This window comes from Mobula birostris, unplaced genomic scaffold (assembly GCF_030028105.1).
Source record: "Mobula birostris isolate sMobBir1 unplaced genomic scaffold, sMobBir1.hap1 scaffold_3125, whole genome shotgun sequence".
Taxonomy (NCBI): domain Eukaryota; kingdom Metazoa; phylum Chordata; class Chondrichthyes; order Myliobatiformes; family Myliobatidae; genus Mobula; species Mobula birostris.
Window position 1 is genome coordinate 12,501 of NW_027276187.1, and position 7,500 is coordinate 20,000.

The window sequence follows — 7,500 nt, forward strand, 5'->3', positions numbered from 1 at the left end:
TCACTTAGAACTCTGCACTGTGTCAACCGTACCACTAGTCACCCTGCTAAGTGTGTCTGGAAAACGTGTTCCCGTAAATCTCCGGGAACCCCGCCAATCCCCCCGTACAGAAATTGCATGTGTCAAGTCGGCGGGATGCCTCCCGGAAGTCCTGCCGGGAAGGTCGCACTCTGGCCCCGCCAGGCGGGGCAAATCCGACCCCCATAGTGACTTCCGGGCCTAACTCGTTAACCAGAGCCGCGACAGACCGTGCAACAATGACATGTGTCAAACCGGCGGCACGACGCCCGGAGCTCATGCCGGTCGCGGGGCACCTCGGGCCCGCCCGACGGGGCAGATCCGACCTTCACAGGCTTCCGACGGCAATTGGTTAACCGGCGTGGCGCCGAGGGCACGCGGCTGGCTCGGCGGGCGGCCCTCCGGTAGTGCCGCCGTCGATCGGCCGCCTCGGTCGGCAGGAGGGCCCCGAAGTCGCCTTCATTCTGACTTCCGAGTCGGGACTTAGATTACTTTCGACTCTTCAGCCAAGGTCTCGGATCGACGGCGGGACCTGCGGTTGTCCCTCCGAAAATGCCGCCGCTCGGCCGGCACGGCCCGCCGAATACGTCCCCTTACTGGCTCCCGCCTCGGGACTTTGTCAGAAATTCATTCGGGCAAGGTTTCCATTCGGCGGCCGGAGCACCGGTAGTCAAACGGAAAATGCCGCCCCTCGGCCGGCATGGGCCTGCGAATAGGTCCCGCTGACAGACTTCCGCAATTGGGTATTTGTCCGAAAATCCATACCGGCAATCTTCGGAATCGTGCGGAAAAGCTGCCGCGTGGCCCGGGTTAACCAATTGGGGAGGCCGGTGCCATCTACCGAATACTTCAACAACTCGTGAAAACGGCCTCCCTATATATCTGCAGGAACCCCGCCAATGCCCCCGTACAGAAATTGCATGTGTCAAAGGGGCGGCCGAATCTGACCCCGGCGGCCGAGCCTCTGGAACTCCGGGTCGGCCTCGGCCGGCAAATCCGACCCCCATCCAGACTTCCGGAGCGGACTTGGTTAACGAATTGCCACCGGGCAAATGGTTAACCGACAGATCTTGGAGGCTCGTTACCCAAGCCATCCCCCGCCGGTGCGAAAAGTTAACAATCAGCGGGCGGGCAATTCGTGAACCGAACGGGACCGGGCAATTCGTTAACCATTCGGAACCGGGCAATTCGTTAACCAACCTTGTCCTGGCAATGAGTGCACCAACCCGGCCGGACAATTCGTTAACCAAGCTGGCTCTGGCAATTCGTTAACCTACCCGGCCATGGCAATTCGTTAACCAACCTGACCCTGACAATTCGTTAACCAACCCTGTCCTGGCAATGAGTGCACCAACCCGGCCGGACAATTCGGTAACCAACCAGACCCTGGCAATTCGTTAACCAACCAGGACGGGCAATTCGTCAACCAACCCTGTCCTGGCAATGAGTGCACCAACCCGGCCGGACAATTCGGTAACCAACCAGACCCTGGCAATTCGTTAACCAACCAGGACGGGCAATTCGTCAACCAACCCTGTCCTGGCAATGAGTGCACCAACCCGGCCGGACAATTCGGTAACCAACCAGACCCTGGCAATTCGTTAACTAACCTGACCCGGACAATTCGTTAACCAACCAGGACGGGCAATTCGTTAACCAACCAGGCCCGGACAATACTTTAACCACCCTGGTTTTCCAATTCGTGAACCAACTGGGAACGGACAATTCGGTAACCAACCCTGTCCTGGCAATGAGTGCACCAGCCCGGCCGGACAATTCGTTAACCACCCTGTCCTTGCCAATTCGTGAACCAACTGGGAACGGACAATTCGTTAACCAACGCGGCCGGACAATTCGTTAACCAAGCTGGCTCTGGCAATTCGTTAACCTACACGGCCATGGCAATTCGGTAACCAACCTGACCCTGACAATTCGTTAACCAGCCAGGACGGGCAATTCGTTAACCAACCTGGCCCGGACAATTCCTTAACCACCCTGGCCTTGCCAATTCGTGAACCAACTGGGAACGGACAATTCATTAAACAACCCTGTCCTGGCAATGAGTGCACCAACCCAGCCGGACAATTCGTTAACCAAGCTGGCTCTGGCAATTCGTTAACCTACTCGGACATGCCAATTCGTTAACCAGTCTGACCCGGACAATTCGTTAACCAACCCGGCCCGGCCCGGGCAATTGGTTAACCAACCGAGACTGGCCAATTCGTTATCCACCCCGGCCTGGCCAATTGGGTAACCAACCGGGCCTGGACAATTGATTAACCAGCCTGGCCCGGCCATAACGTTAACCAAGCGACTCCCGCCGATTACCCGCGCTGCAATGAATTTCGTTAAGTTGGGTCTGGCAAGCCGCTAACCCGGCCGGCCGGGCCTGACAACGCTCTCGAAACCCAGAACAGGCAGTTTCGTGAACCAACCGCGCACGCTCCTGACAATGGGCTAACCAACCCTGCACGGTCAAGTCGTTAACCAAGCCGAACCCTTGACAATTCGCTAACCAACCCTGCTCGGGCAAATCGTTAACCAAGCCCAACCCCGACAATTCGTTAACCAACCCTGCACGGTCAAGTCGTTAACCAAGCCCAAACCCGACAATTCCTTAACCAACCCAACCATGGCAATTCGCTAACCAACCCGGCTCGGGCAAATGCTTAACCAAGCCCAACCCTGACAATTCGTTAACCAACACTCCCGCCGTTTACCCGCGCCGCACTGAATTTCGTCAAGTTGGGTCTGGCAACCCGCTAACCCGGCCGGCCGGGCCTGACAACGCTCTAGAAACCCGGAACAGGCAGTTTCGTGAACCAACCGCGCACGCTCCTGACAATGCGTTCACCCACCCTGCTCGGGCAAATCGTTAACCAAGCCCAACCCTGACAATGCGTTAACCAACCCAACCATGACAATTCGCTAACCAACCCGGCCCGGGCAAATGGTTAACCAAGCCCAAACCTGACAATTCGTTAACCAACCCGGCCCGGGCAAATGGTTAACCAAGCCGGCCGGGCAAATCGGTAACCGGCCCGGCAGCCCCGACTATTCGACAATCAACCAGCTGAGGACAAACCCTTCACCCTCAATAACAACTACGTCTTGCCCCGCCGTCAAAATGTCCCGGCCGATGTTCATCAGAAACTCCTTGCTGGCCCATGGGCCCCCCTCCTTACCTTAAGAGAGTCATAGTTACTCCCGCCGTTTACCCGCGCCGCACTGAATTTCGTCAAGTTGGGTCTGGCAAGCCGCTAACCCGGCCGGCCGGGCCTGACAACGCTCTAGAAACCCGGAACAGGCAGTTTCGTGAACCAACCGCGCACGCTCCTGACAATGCGTTAGCCAACCCTGCTCGGGCAAATCGGTAACCAAGCCCAAACCCGACAATTCGATAACCAACCCAACCATGGCAATTCGCTAACCAACCCGGGGCCGGGCAAATGGGTAACCAAGCCCAACCCTGACAATTCGTTAACCAACCCGGCCCGGGCAAATGGTTAACCAAGCCGGCCGGGCAAATCGTTAACCGGCCCGGCAGTCCCGACAATTCGGCAATCAACCAGCTGAGGACAAACCCTTCGCCCTCAAAAACAACGACGTCTTGCCCCGCCGTCAAAATGTCCCGGCCGATGTTCATCAGAAACTCCTTGCTGGCCCATGGGCCCCCCTCCTTACCTTAAGAGAGTCATAGTTACTCCCGCCGTTTACCCGCGCCGCACTGAATTTCGTCAAGTTGGGTCTGGCAAGCCGCTAACCCGGCCGGCCGGGCCTGACAATGCTCTAGAAACCCGGAACAGGCAGTTTCGTGAACCAACCGCGCACGCTCCTGACAATGCGTTCACCCACCCTGCTCGGGCAAATCGTTAACCAAGCCCAAACCCGACAATTCGATAACCAACCCGACCATGGCAATTCATTAACCAACGCGGCTCGGGCAAATGGTTAACCAAGCCCAACCCTGACAATTCGGTAACCAACCCGGCTCGGGCAAATGGTTAACCAAGCCGGCCGGGCAAATCGCTAACCGGCCCGGCAGTCCCGACAATTCGACAATGAACCCGCTGAGGACAAACCCTTCGCCCTCAATAACAACTAGTTCTTGCCCCGCCGTCAAAATGTCCCGGCCGATGTTCATCAGAAACTCCTTGCTGGCCCATGGGCCCCCCTCCATACCTTAAGAGAGTCATAGTTACTCCCGCCGTTTACCCGCGCCGCACTGAATTTCGTCAAGTTGGGTCTGGCAAGCCGCTAACCCGGCCGGCCGGGCCTGACAACGCTCTAGAAACCCGGAACAGGCAGTTTCGTGAACCAACCGCGCACGCTCCTGACAATGCGTTAGCCAACCCTGCTCGGGCAAATCGTTAATCAAGCCCAACCCTGAAACTGCGTTAACCAACCCGGCCATGGCAATTCATTAACCAACCCGGCTCGGACAAATGGTTAACCAAGCCCAACCCTGACAATTCGGTAACCAACCCGGCTCGGGCAAATGGTTAACCAAGCCGGCCGGGCAAATCGGTAACCGGCCCGGCAGTCCCGACAATTCGACAATCAACCAGCTGAGGACAAACCCTTCACCCTCAATAACAACGACGTCTTGCCCCGCCGTCAAAATGTCCCGGCCGATGTTCACCAGAAACTCCTTGCTGGCCCATGGGCCCCCCTCCTTAACCTTAAGAGAGTCATAGTTACTCCCGCCGTTTACCCGCGCCGCACTGAATTTCGTCAAGTTGGGTCTGGCAACCCGCTAACCCGGCCGGCCGGGCCTGACAACGCTCTAGAAACCCGGAACAGGCAGTTTCGTGAACCAACCGCGCACGCTCCTGACAATGCGTTAGCCAACCCTGCTCGGGCAAATCGTTAATCAAGCCCAACCCTGAAACTGCGTTAACCAACCCGGCCATGGCAATTCATTAACCAACCCGGCTCGGGCAAATGGTTAACCAAGCCGGCCGGGCAAATCGGTAACCGGCCCGGCAGCCCCGACTATTCGACAATCAACCAGCTGAGGACAAACCCTTCACCCTCAATAACAACTAGTTCTTGCCCCGCCGTCAAAATGTCCCGGCCGATGTTCATCAGAAACTCCTTGCTGGCCCATGGGCCCCCCTCCTTACCTTAAGAGAGTCATAGTTACTCCCGCCGTTTACCCGCGCCGCACTGAATTTCGTCAAGTTGGGTCTGGCAAGCCGCTAACCCGGCCGGCCGGGCCTGACAATGCTCTAGAAACCCGGAACAGGCAGTTTCGTGAACCAACCGCGCACGCTCCTGACAAGGCGTTAACCAACCCTGCACGGTCAAGTCGTTAACCAAGCCCAAACCCGACAATTCGTTAACCAACCCAACCATGGCAATTCGCTAACCAACCCGGCCCGGGCAAATGGTTAACCAAGCCCAACCCTGACAATTCGTTAACCAACCCGGCCCGGGCAAATGGTTAACCAAGCCGGCCGGGCAAATCGGTAACCGGCCCGGCAGCCCCGACTATTCGACAATCAACCAGCTGAGGACAAACCCTTCACCCTCAATAACAACGACGTCTTGCCCCGCCGTCAAAATGTCCCGGCCGATGTTCATCAGAAACTCCTTCCTGGCCCATGGGCCCCCCTCCTTATATACCTTAAGAGAGTCATAGTTACTCCCGCCGTTTACCCGCGCCGCACTGAATTTCGTCAAGTTGGGTCTGGCAAGCCGCTAACCCGGCCGGCCGGGCCTGACAACGCTCTAGAAACCCGGAACAGGCAGTTTCGTGAACCAACCGCGCACGCTCCTGACAATGCGTTCACCCACCCTGCTCGGGCAAATCGTTAACCAAGCCCAAACCCGACAATTCGATAACCAACCCAACCATGGCAATTCGCTAACCAACCCGGCCCGGGCAAATGGTTAACCAAGCCCAACCCAGACAATTCGGTAACCAACCCGGCTCGGGCAAATGGTTAACCAAGCCGGCCGGGCAAATCGCTAACCGGCCCGGCAGTCCCGACAATTCGACAATCAACCCGCTGAGGACAAACCCTTCGCCCTCAATAACAACTAGTTCTTGCCCCGCCGTCAAAATGTCCCGGCCGAGGTTCATCAGAAACTCCTTGCTGGCCCATGGGCCCCCCTCCTTAACCTTAAGAGAGTCATAGTTACTCCCGCCGTTTACCCGCGCCGCACTGAATTTCGTCAAGTTGGGTCTGGCAAGCCGCTAACCCGGCCGGCCGGGCCTGACAACGCTCTAGAAACCCGGAACAGGCAGTTTCGTGAACCAACCGCGCACGCTCCTGACAATGCGTTAGCCAACCCTGCTCGGGCAAATCGGTAACCAAGCCCAAACCCGACAATTCGATAACCAACCCAACCATGGCAATTCGCTAACCAACCCGGGGCCGGGCAAATGGGTAACCAAGCCCAACCCTGACAATTCGTTAACCAACCCGGCCCGGGCAAATGGTTAACCAAGCCGGCCGGGCAAATCGTTAACCGGCCCGGCAGTCCCGACAATTCGACAATCAACCAGCTGAGGACAAACCCTTCGCCCTCAATAACAACTAGTTCTTGCCCCGCCGTCAAAATGTCCCGGCCGATGTTCATCAGAAACTCCTTGCTGGCCCATGGGCCCCCCCTCCTTCCCTTAAGAGAGTCATAGTTACTCCCGCCGTTTACCCGCGCCGCACTGAATTTCGTCAAGTTGGGTCTGGCAGCCTGCTAACCCGGCCGGCCGGGCCTGACAACGCTCTAGAAACCCGGAACAGGCAGTTTCGTGAACCAACCGCGCACGCTCCTGACAATGCGTTAGCCAACCCTGCTCGGGCAAATCGTTAATCAAGCCCAACCCTGAAACTGCGTTAACCAACCCGGCCATGGCAATTCATTAACCAACCCGGCTCGGGCAAATGGTTAACCAAGCCGGCCGGGCAAATCGGTAACCGGCCCGGCAGCCCCGACTATTCGACAATCAACCAGCTGAGGACAAACCCTTCACCCTCAATAACAACTAGTTCTTGCCCCGCCGTCAAAATGTCCCGGCCGATGTTCATCAGAAACGCCTTGCTGGCCCATGGGAGAGTCATAGTTACTCCCGCCGTTTACCCGCGCCGCACTGAATTTCGTCAAGTTGGGTCTGGCAAGCCGCTAACCCGGCCGGCCGGGCCTGACAATGCTCTAGAAACCCGGAACAGGCAGTTTCGTGAACCAACCGCGCACGCTCCTGACAAGGCGTTAACCAACCCTGCACGGTCAAGTCGTTAACCAAGCCCAAACCCGACAATTCGTTAACCAACCCAACCATGGCAATTCGCTAACCAACCCGGCCCGGGCAAATGGTTAACCAAGCCCAACCCTGACAATTCGTTAACCAACCCGGCCCGGGCAAATGGTTAACCAAGCCGGCCGGGCAAATCGGTAACCGGCCCGGCAGCCCCGACTATTCGACAATCAACCAGCTGAGGACAAACCCTTCACCCTCATTAACAACTACGTCTTGCC